Source organism: Aulonocara sp. 'chitande type north' Nkhata Bay, linkage group LG2, assembly GCF_057382095.1.
Source record: "Aulonocara sp. 'chitande type north' Nkhata Bay isolate Kocher_YH1m ecotype deep benthic linkage group LG2, A_spYH_male_GT1.1, whole genome shotgun sequence".
NCBI lineage: Eukaryota > Metazoa > Chordata > Actinopteri > Cichliformes > Cichlidae > Aulonocara > Aulonocara sp. 'chitande type north' Nkhata Bay.
This window is the reverse complement of record NC_141345.1, coordinates 38,731,684-38,750,158: the sequence shown is the minus strand read 5'-3', so window position 1 is coordinate 38,750,158 and position 18,475 is coordinate 38,731,684. Positions and strand designations below refer to the sequence as shown.

General features: G+C 45.6%; 1 long non-coding RNA gene across 1 annotated transcript; it reads right to left on the bottom strand.

Annotated features, from left to right (window-relative positions):
• Window positions 1-5,251: 5,251 nt before the first annotated feature.
• Window positions 5,252-6,838, bottom strand: LOC147338409 (uncharacterized). The gene is made up of 3 exons (XR_015125099.1): window positions 6,707-6,838; window positions 6,078-6,129; window positions 5,252-5,395 (listed from the first exon to the last, which is right to left on the bottom strand). It is a non-coding gene; the product is annotated as an uncharacterized LOC147338409 (long non-coding RNA).
• Window positions 6,839-18,475: the final 11,637 nt, after the last annotated feature.

Genomic DNA, 18,475 nt, shown 5'->3' with positions numbered 1-18,475 from the left:
GGAGCATTTTTGCAAATATGTGATGTCTTGATAAATCAAGCAGATATTTGAACTTTACACAGCTACATTCTCGCCTGAAAATATCTTAAAAGTTTATTTTGTGACCCAGAAAAAGTAATACGTTTTTTAGCTGCTCTCCTCCACCATTGCCACGCTTACAAGTACGCACAGGCTCCGACAACCGGCCGATAAATGCAATCCTCCTTTTCCCCAGACTACCCTTTCTGGGTCACAAAATAACCTTTTAAGATATTTTCAGGCAAGAATGTAGGTGTGTAATGCTCAAATAAATACTTAATTTATCAAAATATCACATATTTGCAAAAGTGCTTCCACGTTTTCGGAGAGCTCTGTTATCCACCAGGGTGATAGCTGACCGGGAGCTCAAGGCTCGATAGAGCCGGCGAGCACAGCTGACTCCTGGCGTATTGTTTTCAACCCCCTTGCGGTCTTTTGCTACTCAGGTTAAACATGATATTTATAGTTAGTTAGTTATGGCTATGGATTGAAAATACACCCCGCCCCTAACGGCTGCACCTCCCGAAGAATTTTGTCTGGGCTCTCATCTCACTTTTTTATTTGAAACAATCAACAGAACATTTCCCAGACATATTTTCATTTAAGGTTTTTAAGGCTGTGGTGTTAATTTTTAGGTAACATGAGCCCAGCGGCAGCAGCAACGCTAGGCTAACACTAACTAGCTAGCAAGAATATAAACCAGGTGCTAAAGTAGGAGAAGCCACAGAAACAGACCTAGCAGAAAACACACAAACAACAACAACAAAAAGCCCCATAGGATCCAACAGAGTCCTGACAGACTGGGAAAACCATGGTAAAGGATGAGGATTCAAAAACACAAAGACAGAGAGGTTCAAAAAGTCTTTGGATACATCATTGACCTCAAAGACTGCTGTAGCAGTGGTTAGTCAGTGGTTAGACAGTGGTGTACTTAATGCAGTTTTTCATTCACCTCTGGACGATAAGCGTTTCTCAGATCCAGCTCTGTGAATAGAGCGGCTGCCTGCAGAAGCTCAAAAGCAGAGTTAATGAGTCGAAGTATATACTTCTTTAAATACTTGGGTAGTTACATGTTTTGATTAAAGCATCCTATAATCAGTACAAGCATGCAGGGTTATATCTTTCTTCTCCATGGAGGGGAAGGTGGGCAGATTACGCCTACTGTTTTCAAAGCTTCCTATATGAAACCTCTATATGAAACCTCTATATAACCTCTGACGAAGAGGTTATATAGGTGGCTAGGAGGAAGCGGGACGCAGAGTAGAAGATCTTTGGGCAAGTCAAAAGGAAGCTGGAATAGCAGAGACGAGGCTTGAGTGTTGCTCAAGACGTCCCCCACGTCATGACAGATTCCTGCTACAGCGCACTGATCTGGGGGAGGAGGTGTAAATTTATCGGCACTCAAAGGAACAGCAGACTGTGAGCAAGTAGATAAAGAAAAATTACTCCAACTGATAACACAACCATCAGACAAATCAATAGCAGGACTGTGCATCAGTAACCAAGGATGACCTAAAACAACGGAACTGTGGAAAAGAATACAAACAGGAGAGACTCACAATAACTGCCAAACACTGTTAGTTGGAAAAGAAGCAGTCAACACCATGGCTGAGTGTTTCTGGCTTTGAACTGCTGTGTATCAATGAGAGTCTCAAAAACACAGATTCAGACAGCCAGACACAAGGCAACGCTAAGAAACCAATACTATCAGCTTATAGCATGACTTAATAAGTCATTATCAGCTGTTTAATATGTCCATGCAGCAGGAGAACTGACCCACCTTCACTACGGAGTCAGAGAGTTTTGGAAATGAGTGTAGGGGTGTGTCTACACTGTAAAAAAAACAAAACTGTAGATTTTACGGTAAAACGCTGGCAGCTGTGGTTGCCAGAAATCTACCGTAAAATTACGGGTGAAACATTTTCTTCTTTAACGGTAACAAGGTATTGTTATTGTTGATTTTACGGTTAAAAACAGTGCTAGGGTCAATATTTTACCGTAGAAGAAAATGTTTTAACTTGAAGAAAAAATGTTTTTCCCTAGAATTAACATGAAAATAACATATAAAATAAAGTTTGTGCCAGAAAACAACATTTTTTCCCTGTAAAATTAACTATCAAAAAATAAAAAAATACAATTTTATTCTGTAACCGTTTTTAGACTAGAGTGCTCTTAAGTGTTCTACTCTGTAAGCTTAATACACAAATCATGATTTTATTCAAATTACTAAATGTAACACAAAAATGTCCACCTTAAATTTCCAAAAAATGTATTTTATTTAACATCTTTGATGTTTTGAACATCAAACATTTACATTTGTACTCAACAAATCACGAATAGTTACTAGTTATCTCCATGACAGTAACAGTGAGGAATCACAGAATTCTTACAAGTTCTGTTCAAACTGTGCAAAACCAGTGCTGTAAGTTGAGCACACATTATACTTCACATTACCTTTAGCAGACAATTCAGACACCTTTAAGTGTTTTGGTGCTGTTCTCACTACATAAATGTCAGTACATGTAAAATCTTGACTTTTCAAATTACCCAAATACAAATATAGAGAATTAAACATTTTTTCTATAATTGAAAGAAAATCTGAATTGAAGAAATTACAGGAACAAGTTTACACCCACATATTTTGCACACAGAACTGAGCAGTAAACCTGAAAATGTACATCTTAAAACTGCATCAGGTACAAACAAAAACTTTACACTTGTTTTGAGAACTTCAACTGCAATTTTTTGGGTAACTACAAAATGCCAGCAATGTACATGCAGCATACTTTTACACTATTGGAATACAAATATCTTTAAAACTGGGAAAATTAAAATCCAAGAAACAAAATCGCAGGTTTCCCACATTTTTACCAGATAAATTTTTCAGATATAAAACAGTGAATCAAAAGTAGACCATGTACTTTTACAAATTGTGTCTAGTAAAACTTCACATTGTTAAACTTCCCACTCACAATCAGAAATGTAACAATTGTTTCAAAAACAGAACACCTGTAGAGTATGTAACATAGTATACCTTTATCACTTTGTCTCAAACAAGAGGGGTAGGACTAGATCCACTCATGGTCAGCAATGTCTGAGATGAGAGTGAGGACTCTGGGATTGACTGAGAACACTTTTTTCTTCTTGGATTCAACCTTGGTGCCTCTCTCAGGATTTATGGAAAAGAGACACCTTCATGAAAAAAGGGCGAGAGAGATTGAGGAAATTAACAACCTGAGGTGGGATATCAAATGGCCAAGTTTGAAAAGCACAAAAATAAATCCATAATAAAATAAATTTTACCGTTGAAGGAATTCCAGTGTTGATCGTAGTTCTACAGGGTAGTGTATGTTAAAGCAGTAGTAACTGCCAAACATTAGGCAGATAGCAGAGGTGAAGGTTCAGAGCGTTCTCCCTCCCGAGGCGTAACATGTCGACGTTTTGTCTCGTCCCGCGGCGTTCCTGAGGAACGTGAAAGGAGACCTTCGGCGTTCTTAGGGTACGCGGCGGGTTATGGCTGGAATCCAGTGCAATGACGCTCCCGCGGTAATAGACGTTCCAGCCCTGTATTCCAGCCCTAAACCTAACCTTATCCCTAGCCCTGACCATAACCTTATTCCTGACCTTAACCAGGACTTTAATGTAGTAAGTAGTAGTAGTATTTATTTATTGTCATTGTCAAGAACAATGAAATTGCGTTTGGGGCTTCCATACAACCCCAAAAAAGAAGAAAATAATAAATACCCCTTAAAACCCAAGTGTACATATTTAACCCAGTGTGACTCCAATGCAATAAGACAATCCTTAGCAATAATGTTCGTAGAAATTCAGACAAAGACCTGAGAAACATGACAAAATACAACAATGCACCCATTCAATATTATTGTACTGTGAGATATGATATCAGATATGATAGTTATCTATTTAAGAAAGAGGGGGGGGGCAGGAGGGGGAAGAGAATAAAGATATGATGCACCAATGCAGACCAGTTCATTGCTATTAAGAAGTTGGATATGGTTATTGTCCGTGAGAGGGGGGCAGAGAGTTCAGGAGCCTCACAGCCTGTGGATACAGGCTGTTGGCCAGTCTGGATGTTCTGGCCTGTATAGACCTGTACCTTCTCCCTGAGGGCAGCATATGGAAAAGGTGGCGCGCAGGGTGATGTTGGTCCCGCAGGATACTGTGCACCCTCCTCAGACAGCGAGTGGGGAAGATATTACTGATCTCTGGCAGACTTGTTCCAATAATTCTGCCAGCTTCTTTCACCATCCGCTGGAGTGCTTGCTGATCGGCCTTGGTGCAGCTGGGGAACCACACTAGAAATCCATACGTCAGAACGCTGCTGATGGCACAGTTGTAGAAGTTCAACATCAGAGATCTGGGAATGTGTGCGCTCCGCAGTCTCCTCAGGTAGTAGAGGCGCTGTTGGGCCTTCCGTACAACTGAGGTGATATGGTTGCCCCAGGACAGGTCCTCGGTCACAGTTACCCCCAAGAATTTTAAACTGCTCACCCTCTCCACCGCCTCACTACCAATGAAGAGAGGCAGATGGTTGTTATGACCCCTCTTCCGGAAATCTACAATGATCTCCTTGGTCTTTTTGGTGTTTAAGACCAAGTTATTGTCGTGGCACCATGACTCTAGTTGTTGCACCTCTGTCCTATAGTTTGTCTCATCATTGTTGGATATATGTTAAATGATGTTAAATAGCGTGTTTCTAAGCGATTTGAAGAAAAAGAGCGAACATGTGTAGATTCAGTCCAGAGGGTTCTCATATTTCCTCTGTTTTCCGAGGTCGTCATTTAGGAACGTGGTGGGTAGCCGAAAACGTAATATGGTGACGATTTGTCACCTAGCGTAAAATGTTACGCTTTGGGAGTGAGAACGGGTTGGAAGGTTGTGATGCGGTCGTTGACAGTCTTCTTATCAATGCTCAACATGAATGTTTCAGCAGCAAAGCAGGAAGAACCTGAGAATTAACACAACAACAACAACAAATTAAAAACTTTAATAACAAGAGCTTTAATGTCAGTCATATATACAAATGCAGAGATACTTGTTACATGGATCATAGGATGAGTTTTGTTACTAGTTGAACTTATATGGTTGTGTTATCCAGTGTATTAGTGAGGAAGCAACAGAACATGAAACTAAACAAGCCAAGAGTACAAAGAACGTGGCAGTTACAACAGAAAAATAAAAAAGTTGAATTTTGCTCTTTCAGCTTACCGCAAACAATGATGAAGGGTGTTAGTGGGATGTTGAGTAGAGAGAAGTACACAGCCAAAACCTTGTGCTTCTTTTTGGCAGAACCAAGTGGGTTCACTACTTCAAATGCATCCTGGTATAGAACCAGCTTGAGGCAATGTGGATTTTCCTGAAAAAATTTGTTTGACACAAACACGTTACCATCACAACAGTCCCTGAGAATATCTGGTCTTGAAACATTATTAGGATTCACTGATATGAGACCTTGCCAAAAACTTGATTCCAGCATACCCTTCAAAATATTTAGCGGAGGAACATAATAGGCAAATCTCTCCATCCTGTTCTCGTCCCTGCCCAAAAACACTTTTCTGGGTTCAACATACTTGAACACATCTTTAAAGCACTGAACTCTTGAATAAGCAGTTCTCATGGGCCCTGTGTGACAAGCTGAGAACAAGTCAGATTGTTTTACTGTGTCACAGATTTTTATGTCTTCATCTGAAACTGACATATCTTTTAGAAGTGACCTTAGTGTATTCAATGTATACATCTGTCCCAATTCATGTATATTTTGTATTTCTTCAACAATGGTTTGAATGGTAGATGCTGGCAGAAGATGCTGTCCCTGTAGTTTAATGTAAAACATACATACATTTCTGAGATACAGGTCACTGAAATTAGACCCATCCATACCAGGGTCTTCTATATCTGATACACTGGCACCTTCCTGTATGGTGGCACTTGTAGATGGACTCTCTGAGTATCTTTGTTTAAACCACAAATCACATTTTCCTAACGTTTGTGTTTTCTAGACATATGGGAGGTAAATGTAGATTTTACAGAGAACTCACTTTGGCATCCTCTCACTGGACAAGTTACATGCCGTCCCTCTTCTATGTGTTCCTGTAAGTGAGCAATCAAAGCTTTAGTTCCCTCACACTGGCATTCACAAAACGTGAGACAGTGCAATTCAAATCCATTAAGGTAGCATTCTGAGAAACAGTTGCGGTACCAGTGTGGTGGCGGTATAAGTGAGACTTTAAAGCAGCATATCCAGAAAACACCTGCTTACAACTTACTTCAACACATAAATACACCGGGGTTCATTACGATGCAGTCTGCAATGCAAAACATAAGCTTTCACGGACTGAACCGATTCTCCACATATGCTGCAAAAATACATAATCAATATGACACAGCTGCGAGGCTAGCTAACTTAAAGCTTCAGCCGGATGTCAAACAAGGCGGGAAAATCCAGGCCGCATTTAGACAAAGCATTCAAATGTAGCTATACTAATTAGACGGTTTCCATTAATATATCCGTCTCAAAACGCGCACTGCTGGTTTTGCAAGGCTCTTTTCAGCCTGATGTAGCTAATGCTAGAAACGAGCTAAAGCTAACGTAAATTTATCATTTGCGCCTTCACTGCCTGCAACACAATGCTGTCGATAAATAAACCAAGTTGGATTATTTTCTTACCGTAGTGACTGAAGACGAGCTGTGGCAGACGTTAAATTTTAAAAAATGAGAAACAAGTCCACGAAAATGAAGATAGCGTGCTGCCGTAGTCCAAAGCAAAACTTGTGTGGAGCTGTACAGACGTTATCTGCGGTGGAGCCTGATGCAGTGTGCTGATTGGCCCGTTTGAAATCAGGCGCCTTGATGTGAAACGGTGCTCTAAACGCCTAGTTTTGGGAGGAGGTGCTTTTAAAATCTTTTTTCTTCATATGATAATTAACTATGAATAAATAGAACAGACAACAGATTATTGTTTTAACACTTTTGGGATTATATGAATTCACTCAATAATATAGTATGTCTATCATTAGCTGTAGGTCTCTCAAGTTGTTGTTAGCTTTTACATTTTAAACTCATGGTTTATTGAGTTCAACAGAATGTAGATTTAACAGCTACATCCCATATTCTTTACAAAAACTACATCCAAAAATTGCCCTAATACATTTCTAGCATAAAGATCTTGGGACATATGTACCTGTTATATGAATATGCTGTATTAAATGTGCTATGAATCAAGAATGGATTTAATGTAAAGTGCTTTGGGCTTCGTGAAAACTGCTATCTAATCCATTATTATTATTATGTGAAATTAATGCAAAAATCACAAAGTCATATTACAGCATGTATCCATTACCAGCACAACCATGCTTACATTCAGCAATTAAAACCTGTATTTTTTTCAATAAATAAATGTAAAAAAAATTGTGTTTGCCTGTTCTAAACTTTATTGGAATCTTCCGTTAAAAAAACTATGCAAGAGTGATTTACAGTAGGTTTATGTATTTTTTTCAGAGAAAAAATGTACATATTACAGTTTTTCTACATTTCTTTATTTACGGCAATTTCACATCAAATCAACAGTTTTAAACTGTTTTATAGTTAACAGGTTTTTCCTGTCGTGTTTTTACTGTCTTTCACTGTTAAATATACGGATCTTTTTAAGATAAGATAAGATAAGATAGAACTTTATTAATCCCTCGGGTGGGTTCCTCTGGGAAATTCGACTTCCAAAAAGCACAGCAACGACCGAAGTTACAGTTACAGAATTGTTATATATATATATACACACACACACACACACACACACACACACACACACACACACACATATAAATACAGAGACAAATATAAATAAAATATACAAAGGGGATAAATAGAATAAATAGGAATAAAAAATAAAAATACAAGTGAATTGCACATTTCAAGTATTGAGTCTATTGCACTGTTGACTATTTACAAAAAGTATTGCACAAGGTATTGTACAGTGAGGTGAAGAGGCACTACAGCTTAGTTGTTCCCCCCTCCTTTGTCCTCCTGTTTCCCCTCCCTCTCCCCTCCAGAGAGGAGTTAAACAGTTTGATGGCGTGTGGGACAAAGGAGTTTTTAAGTCTGTTAGTTCTTGTCTTGTCTTATCTTGTCTTTTTTACAGTGTACTAAAGATAACAAAGGTGTTGAGCTATAGCTGTCATGGTGAAATGTAAGTAAAGGACTCAGGTGCGAGACTTCTTGCAGAGTGACAGTGAATTTATTCACAGTGAAAAGGTGAGTCAATAGTTCGAGTCTGTAATCCAGAAAGAGCAGTGCAGTAATTATCCAAAACCGCTCCTATGACTTCTCCCCTCAGTGACAGTGCTGTAATAATCCAAAACCGCTCCTTGTGCCGGCTCCTCCTCCGATCTCTGAATCCTGGGGGCAGATGAGAAAAACACACGCACGGTAACTCAACTGTTCTCTCTTTCACAAGCTGAGTATACTAGCCACGATTACGCTACCCGGTTTAGTTCAACGTTCCAGCGTTGGTTGTGACTCGACTGCACCGTTAAATAGGGCTGCTTCAGATCAGTTGTAGCCGGCGAAATAATTACGTACAGGTGCGACGCTTCCAGCTCCGGACCCTCCCCTCCGGTCAGCTGCCGTGCCGTGCCACAGCTTCCAGAGGTACATGTCTCCGCAGCAAAACACATGCACAAGATGGAGAGGAGAACACGACGCAGTACACACAAACACCCCCAAAAAATGGCAAGGTAATCGGTGAGGACCACCTAGCCGTGACAGTACCCCCCCACTAACGGGAGCCTCCCGGTGACCGACCAAACTTGTCAGGGTGCCGGCGGCGGAACTCTCTCACCATGGCGTCATCGAGAATCGCAGACCGCGGCACCCAGGAACGTTCTTCCGGACCATACCCGGCCCAATCCACCAAGAACTGAAAGCCCCTACCGCGGCGCCGGGCATCCATAATGCGGGTGATGGAATACGCCGGGGTGCCGTCGATAACCCGGGCGGGCGGCGGGGGCCCGGAGGGCGGGCACAAAGGGCTGGTCCGGACCGGTCTCACCTGGGAAACATGAAACACATTATGAATCCTCATGGCACGAGGAAGGGCCAAGCGAACAGTCACTGGGTTCAGAACAGCCTGGATCGAAAAGGGCCCAATGAAACGCGGGGCCAACTTCCTGGATTCAGTCCGCAAAGGAACATACCTGGAAGAGAGCCACACCTGCTGCCCAACACAATAGGCAGGGGCAGGGGTGCGGCGACGATCAGCCAGCCTCTTATTCTGTTCCGCCGTCCTCAACAGAGCCGCCCGGGTGGCGCGCCACGCTTGCCTGCAGCGTCTCATATGATGCTGAACGGAGGGGACGGCCAGCTCGCCTTCAGTGATGGTGAGTAGAGGCGGCTGGTACCCCAGTGACGCCTCAAACGGAGACACCCCAGTGGCCGCTGACGTGCTGGAATTGTGAGCGTACTCGACCCAAGCTAATTGGCCACTCCAGGTGGATTGATTCGAGGAAACCACACAGCGCAACATAGACTCCAACTCCTGATTCGCCCGCTCCGCCTGACCATTCGTCTGAGGATGAAAACCTGAAGACAAACTCACTCCGGCCCCCAGTTCCGAACAAAACGCCCTCCACACCCGAGAAGTAAACTGGGGACCCCGATCAGAAACAATGTCCCGTGGCAGTCCATGTAATCAAAAAACATGATCAGTGAGGAGCCGAGCAGTCTCCAAGGCCGTCGGGAGCTTAGGCAATGCCACAAAGTGCGCAGCCTTGGAAAAACGGTCTATCACAGTGAGTATGGTCGTGTTACCTGACGACGGCGGTAGACCGGTGACAAAATCCAAAGCGATGTGCGACCAGGGGCGCTTGGGGACGGGCAGAGGGTGCAAGAGACCGGCCTGGGGAGCACTGGGGGTCTTATTCCGAGCACAGGTGGGACGGCCGCCACATAGTCCCGAACATCCCTGAGGAGAGAGGGCCACCAAAACAAACGTCGCAAAAAACTAATGGTGCGGTTCTTACCAGGGTGGCAGGAGAACTTTGCGGTGTGGGCCCAGTGTATAACTCTGCCCCGGACCGTTGTGGGGACGAACAACCGTCCATCAGGGCCCGTCCCTGGGTCTGGCTCCTGCTGCTGGGCCTCTCTGACCGTCCTCTCAATCTCCCATGTGATGGCCCCCACGATGCATGAGGTGGGCAGAACGGATCTCTGCCTCTCTTCGTCATCCATGTGGGGTGAAAATTGGCGTGACAGAGCATCGGGCTTCGTGTTGCGTGATCCCGGTCTGTAGGTTATAGAGATATTGAAACGTGTAAAGAACAGGGCCCACCTGGCTTGACGAGCGTTGAGACGCTTAGCTGCCTGGATATATGCCAAGTTCTTATGGTCTGTCCAAATCACCACGGGGTGTTCTCCTCCCTCCAACCAGTGCCGCCATTCCTCCAGGGCCAGTTTGATGGCGAGGAGCTCCCGATCGCCCACGTCATAGTTCCGTTCCGCTGGTGTCAGCCGTCGAGAGAAAAAGGCACATGGGTGCAGCCTGCCCTCCACCCGCTGGGAGAGAACGGCCCCCACCCCTGAGTCCGATGCGTCCACCTCCACCACGAATGGTTGGGTGAGGTCAGCCTGGATCAAAATGGGAGCAGAGGAAAACAGACGTTTCAAATGGGCAAACGCCCGCTGTGCTGAACTAGACCAGAGAAAAGGCTGCTTGGGAGAGGTGAGCCGTGTGAGAGGAGAGACCACCGCACTAAAGTTTCTGATGAACTTAGTATTTTAGTATTTTTTTAGTATTTATTTATTTATTGTCATTGTCAAGAACAATGAAATTGCGTTTGGGGCTTCCATACAACCCAAAAAAAAGAAGAAAATAATAAATACCCCTTAAAACCCAAGTGTACATATTTAACCCAGTGTGACTCCAATGCAATAAGACAATCCTTAGCAATAATGTTCGTAGAAATTCAGACAAAGACCTGAGAAACATGACAAAATACAACAATGCAACCCATTCAATATTATTGTACTGTGAGATATGATATCAGATATGATAGTTATCTATTTAAGAAAGAGGGGGGGGGGGCAGGAGGGGGAAGAGAATAAAGATATGATGCACCAATGCAGACCAGTTCATTGCTATTAAGAAGTTGGATATGGTTATTGTCCGTGAGAGGGGGGCAGAGAGTTCAGGAGCCTCACAGCCTGTGGATACAGGCTGTTGGCCAGTCTGGATGTTCTGGCCTGTATAGACCTGTACCTTCTCCCTGAGGGCAGCAGATGGAAAAGGTGGCGCGCAGGGTGATGTTGGTCCCGCAGGATACTGTGCACCCTCCTCAGACAGCGAGTGGGGAAGATATTACTGATCTCTGGCAGACTTGTTCCAATAATTCTGCCAGCTTCTTTCACCACCCACTGGAGTGCTTGCTGATCGGCCTTGGTGCAGCTGGGGAACCACACTAGAAATCCATACGTCAGAACGCTGCTGATGGCACAGTTGTAGAAGTTCAACATCAGAGATCTGGGAATGTGTGCGCTCCGCAGTCTCCTCAGGTAGTAGAGGCGCTGTTGGGCCTTCCGTACAACTGAGGTGATATGGTTGCCCCAGGACAGGTCCTCGGTCACAGTTACCCCCAAGAATTTTAAACTGCTCACCCTCTCCACCGCCTCACTACCAATGAAGAGAGGCAGATGGTTGTTATGACCCCTCTTCCGGAAATCTACAATGATCTCCTTGGTCTTTTTTGTGTTTAAGACCAAGTTATTGTCGTGGCACCATGACTCTAGTTGTTGCACCTCTGTCCTATAGTTTGTCTCATCATTGTTGGATATAAGTCCGAGCACTGTAGTGTCATCTGCAAACTTAACAATGAGATTGGACGCGCAGGAGGAAATACAGTCATGGGTGAAGAGAGTGTATAGCAGAGGGCTCAGAACACACCCCTGAGGGGCACCGGTGTTGACCACAAGGGTGGAAGAGGTGTTCTTACCCACTCTGACACTCTGTCTACGGTTAGTGAGGAAGTCCACAATCCAGTTGCACAGAGAGGAGTTAAGTCCCAGTTGGTGGAGTTTGGGACGGAGTTTGTATGGCCGGATGGTATTAAAAGCCGAGCTGTAGTCTACAAAGAGGAGCCGTGCATAGGTGTTCCTGTGTTCCAAGTGCTTCAGTAATGTGTGCAGCACTGTGGCGATCGCATCCTCGGTTGACCGGTTCTCCCTGTATGCAAACTGGTGCGAGTCCAGGGATGGTGGAAAAGCAGCTCTGATGTGTTTAATGACCAGTCTCTCCAGGCATTTGGCGGGAATGGGGGTGAGTGCCACAGGTCTGAAATCGTTCAGACATGTGACATTTGACTGTTTTGGGATGGGAACGATGGTTGCTGCTTTGAAACAGGATGGTACCAGTGAACAGGACAACGAGGTGTTATATATAGAGGTGAAGACGTCTGCCAGGTCCGCAGCACAGTCTTTTAGCACCCGGCCCAGCACTCCATCCGGCCCGGCCGCCTTCCTGGTGTTAATGCTCCGGAACACACGCCTCAGCTCATGAGTGCTCAGGACCGGAGCAGGGTCGGTTGAGGGGAGAGGGGACAGGTCAGGGTCGGTGTTCTCCCTGTCAAAACGGGCATAAAAGAGATTTAGATCCTCAGCCAGAGTAGAACTGTCGGCTGAGGGTGATGGTGTTCTTCTTTTGTAGTCCGTGATAGCCCTGATGCCCTCCCAGACCTGCCTTGGGTTTGTGTTGTTCTCAAACCTGGCCTCGATACGCCTCCTGTGCTGCTGCTTGGCAGTCTTGATGCCTCTTCTCAGGTTGGCCCTGGCAGCACTGTATGCCTCCTGGTCCCCGGATTTGAAAGCGTTGTTCCTTGTTCGAATAAGTTGTTGAACTCCGTGTCATCCAGGGTGGATTATTAGGGAACACACGGAATCGTTTCCAAGTTGTTACATTGTCCACACAGAAACAGATGTAGTCCAAGACAGTGGAGGTGTAACTGTCCAATGCGACACGATTGTCAGTGTCCTGCACCTTGAATACATCCCAGTCTGTGCAGTGGAAACAGTCCTGAAGCATCGGAATAGCGTCCTGCGGCCATGTTCTCACGGTTTTGGTTGTAATCCCAGTGCTCTTGATCTTTTGTGTGTATATTGGGTGTAGCAGAAGGGAGAGATAGTCTGACAGACCCAGGTGGGGATAAGCCTGGGCTCTGTACGCATTTGCCATGTTGGTGTACACCTGGTCCAACGTTCTATCTCCTCTGGTAGCACACTTCACATTACGGTGGAAATTGTGAAGTACAGATTTCAGGTCCGCGTGGTTAAAATCCCCAGCCGCAATAAAGACACTGTCCGGGTGTGCTACCAGGCTGTTATTGATGCTGCTGCTCAATTGTGCTAACGCTAGCTTAGCATTAGCATCTGGTGGAATGTAAACAGCGCAGATGTAAACGGCAGAAAATTCCCGAGGGAGATAGAATGGACGGGACTTTAACACCAACAGTTCTACCTCTGTACTGCACAGTTTTTCCGTTACCGTGACGTTCGTGCACCAAAGGTTGTTAATATAGATGCACAGCCCCCCGCCAGTCTTCTTACCTGAGTCCGCAGACCTGTCGGCTCGATAGGCGGTGCGGCCTGCTAGATCGATAGCCGCATCGGGAATGGCGCTGTCCAGCCAGGTTTCAGTGAAAATCATGCACGAACAGTTATTAAAAGTCCGTCGAGTGGCGATCTGCAGTCGTATTTCATCCAGTTTGTAACGGATTGAACGGGCGTTGGAGAGGAATATGATCGGGAGTGGTGGTTTAAACGGACTAGTCTTTAGCCGTGCCCACAGGCCTCCCCGCTTGCCTCTCTTCTGCCTCCGCTCGCAACGTCTCCTCCTGCGGCTTGCTGTTGCGGGTAGCCCCGGGGGTTCCTTAACGATCTCCGGGGGGATGAGATACTCGGATGTTAGTTGAAGATCTCCACGGCTTAGTTGTAGTAGATCATCTCTGTTGTATTGAAGTAACCCCAGACTGTGTGAAATAATACACAGTACCACCAAAAGTGCAAAAGTGTAGGAGCTCCGGGCCGCTGCGTCTGTGCGCGCCGCCATCTTAAATCTTTGTAGATGACTTTTTACTTCCTGTAAAAGTTGGCGAACCCGAGAAACCTTTGCAGTTCCCGACGTGTCTTGGGCTCGGGCCACTCTACCACTGCCCTCACTTTGGCAGGGTCGGCTCGCAACTGCCCCTTCTCCACAATAAACCCCAAAAACGGCACAGACTGAACATGAAACTGGCACTTCTCACCCTTGACGAAAAGCCGATTCTCCAGCAAACGCTGCAGCACCAGTCTCACCTGTTTCACGTGTTCGGCTCGGGTCCTGGAGAAAATTAGGATGTCGTCTAAATAGACAAACACAAAGTGGTTAATAAAGTCACGCAGCACATCATTAACCATAGCTTGAAAAACAGCGGGGGCGTTGGTGAGTCCGAAAGGCATAACCAAATATTCGAAGTGCCCCAGATGGGTGTTAAACGCCGTCTTCCATTCATCCCCTTCGCGAACACGAACCAGATGGTATGCATTACGGAGGTCGAGTTTGGAAAAGATGGTCGCCCCCTGGAGTAGTTCGAACGCTGAGGCCAGAAGAGGGAGGGGATATCTGTTCTTGACTGTAATCTTATTCAGGCCCCGGAAATCTATACAGGGGCGGAGAGACTTGTCTTTTTTCTGTACAAAGAAGAATCCAGCCCCCAGCGGGGACGTGGATGGGCGAATTAGACCGGCAGCAAGGGAGTCTGTGATGTAACGCTCCATCGTCTCACGTTCGGGTTTTGAGATGCTGTAAAGCCGGCTGGTGGGTAATGGGGCGCCGGGGTGCAGATCTATCCCGCAATCGTAAGGGCGATGAGGCGGGAGGGACACTGCCAGGTCTTTGCTGAATACCTGAGCCAAATCGTGGTACTCCGGAGGGACGGCTGAAAGATCAGGTGCCTTCACTTGAGCCGCTGGAGTTAGGGGCAATAAACTGGGCACCGCTGCACGTAAACAATGTTCATGGCACCACTCGTTCCATCCTGTCACGCGTCCCTGAGCCCAGTCGATCCGCGGGTTGTGTTGTGTGAGCCATGGGAACCCCAAGACCAATGGTGTGCCGGGGGCTCTAAACAGAAACAGGGAAACTCTCTCGACATGGTTACCAGAAAGAACTAAGGTCAGATCGGCTGTGCGATGAGTTATTTCCGCTAACGGGCTGCCGTTAAGAGCCAACACTTGAAGGGGCTCCTGGAGAGGGACTGCAGGAAAACCCAACCTCCTAGCGAGCGATTCGTCCAGAAAACTCTGTTCGGCCCCAGAATCCACTAACGCACTACACAGATGGGTGTGAGATTGAAAAACCAACTTAGCAGGAAAACTCAGATGGGAGGCAGTGTTCATGGTCGCACCCGTCAGTATTCCCACAGCTACTGACGGGCTTGGTCGTTTCCCCGAGAGGGGCATGCGTCAGCAAAATGTCCCTTCTTCCCACATGCAAAACACTCACCCGTCTGGCGTCTCCTCCTCCAATCTGTGGAGCTCAATCGTGTTCTGCCTAGCTGCATAGGCTCCTCCGCCTCCGTAGGTCCGTCCCTCTCCATTCCAGAGCCGGCAATTCCGCCCGCCACCTAGCGCCTCCCGGTGTCCGCCTGCCGAGCTCCCGCAGGTGGTCGTCCAACCTAATACGTAAATCAATCAACGCACTCAAAGTGTTAGGCAAGTCTTTTGTAGCCAACTCACGCTTCAGTCCCTCATTCAGACTGTTCAAGAAGGCGCCCCGGAGCGCCGTTTCCTCCCAACCAGTCTCCTCAGCGAGGATCCAGAAGTCCACCGAGAAGTCAGCGACGCTCCTCCGGCCCTGCTTCAAGGTAAACGTCCTATGCGCAGCACTGTCAGGGTTAGTTCCTTTATCAAAAACGCCACGAAATTTGTTCAAAAACTCAGTGTAAGAAATCTGAGGCTGGGAGTTCAGGACCGCTTGCGCCCACTGCAAGGCTCGGCCCGTCAACAGCTCCACCATCAAGGCTATTTTAGAACCATCAGTGGCGTAGGCCTGAGCCTGCTGCCTAAAGATGAGGGCACACTGCGTCAAAAATCCCCTACTCTTGTCTAATTCCCCAGAAAACTTTTCCGGGACAGGCAATGAATGTTCCCGTGGCGGCGGAGGAGGGGAGGGAGGCAGTGGGCAAGCAGCAGCGACGCTGATCGGGGGTGGCGCTGGTGAAGGGCCCCCCGCAGCTCCAGACGGAGATAGCAGCATACCTTTTAGCTCCGTCACAACCTGGATTAGCGCAGATTGCTCCCTGGAGACATGGTGTAACATTTTCTCGTGGCGTTCTAATTGCCCCGCCTGGAGCGACAGCTCGCGCCGCCAGGATGACGAGTCCGCTGAGTCCGCTTGACTGGAACGTTCTGTCATGGTGAAATGGAAGTAAAGGACTCAGGTGCGAGACTTCTTGCAGAGTGACAGTGAATTTATTCACAGTGAAAAGGTGAGTCAATAGTTCGAGTCTGTAATCCAGAAAGAGCAGTGCTGTAATAATCCAAAACCGCTCCTTGTGCCGGCTCCTCCTCCGATCTCTGAATCCTGGGGGCAGATGAGAAAAACACCCGCACGGTAACTCAACCGTTCTCTCTTTCACAAGCTGAGTATACTAGCCACGATTATGCTACCCGGTTTAGTTCAACGTTCCAGCGTTGGTTGTGACTCGACTGCACCGTTAAATAGGGCTGCTTCAGATCAGTTGTAGCCGGCGAAATAATTACGTACAGGTGCGACGCTTCCAGCTCCGGACCCTCCCCTCCGGTCAGCTGCCGTGCCGTGCCACGGCTTCCGGAGGTACATGTCTCCGCAGCAAAACACATGCACAAGATGGAGAGGAGAACACGACGCAGTACACACAAACACCCCCAAAAAATGGCAAGGTAATCGGTGAGGACCACCTAGCCATGACAATAGCTACGCCATTTTACATTACAAAGATATTTTCTGTGGTTTGGCAGAGGAGGTGGGCGGCTGTTGAATGTTGACTGCAACTAATGAGTTTCCAGCATAATGATTTTTCTGATTAGTTTCTTAATCATTTAATTTTTGTTGCTTTTTAAAGAACACGATGAAAAAATGCTTTCAAGCCAATATTCCAATAATTAAAGAATAAAGGAAAAGAGCCAAGTCATAACCATAGTATGTATATTATGTTGGATAGTTTCATTAATGAGAGTGCATATTATGTATGTTTTATAATTAAATCTGGATGCCTCTAAAGCAGCTCCGTAAAATTATAAAGAAATGTAAAACAGACATACTTCAGATTCACATCATGTGTGTGTGTGTGTGTACACAATACAAGAGCAACTGTCCTCACTTACATGTCATCAATTGTGTGGCATCACCAACAGGACTAGCTGGATCCTTTTCCTACACTAACCATCATGTGTCCACAGAGCTGTGTCATTGCTCTCGTGTTGGACATTAACATGCATCCAGCCTCTTTTCTTCTGTTGACTCCATGTACTCCACAGATTGTGATATCTGATCAAATAAAGGACGAGGGAACACAGTAAAGATAAGAAAAGCTGAATCAAAGTTCTGTCCTGTTTTGAAGTTGTGCCAGACTTGTGATGCAGATAGTTGAAAGCAGCGGGTGACAGATGAAACAGAAACATCACTCCATATTCAACGTGCCTCTGATCTCAATTTGTGTAGTGCTGATTAACTTATGTACGTTTCCTGTGTTTGTGTATCCTTTTAATTTTTACTTGTATATGAATTATTTATCACAATATCACATTTATAATAATGTTGCCTTGTTTTTGTCACCATCACCACAGAAAATAAATTGATGTTTCAAACATGGTTTTGCTGTAGAGTTCTCATATACGTGCAGCCACGTGAAAAAGAAAGTTCTTACATGAATAATCAAATTCATTTGATCTTCAGGAAGTGTCACCACCTCTGTAGAAGCAGAGGTTTTCACACTTTGCTGATCTGAAGCATGTAGACCTGTGCTGATAAAATGTCACAATCTTCACAGGAGTGAAAGTCCCAGGAAATTCACCCCTAGGTCAAACTGTGTAATGTCAACTGCAATAAAAGAGTCCTTACAAAGGATGTTAAATGTTAAGGTTAATGGCTTGTTTGGAACAGGGTTAAAATGAAGGTTAAAAGGGTTAGGGTTGGGTCCTGATTATTTAAGACCTTGTATGTGAGGAGCAGAATTCTGGATTTAACAGGAAGCCAATGAAGGGAAGCCAAAACAGGAGAAATATGCTCTCTCTTTCTAGTCCCTGTCAGGACTCTTGCTGCAGCATTTTGGATTAACTGAAGGCTTTTCAGTGAGTTTTTTGGACATCCTGATAATAATGAATTACAGTCGTCCAGCCTGGAAGTAATAAATGCATGAACTAGTTTTTCAGCCTCGC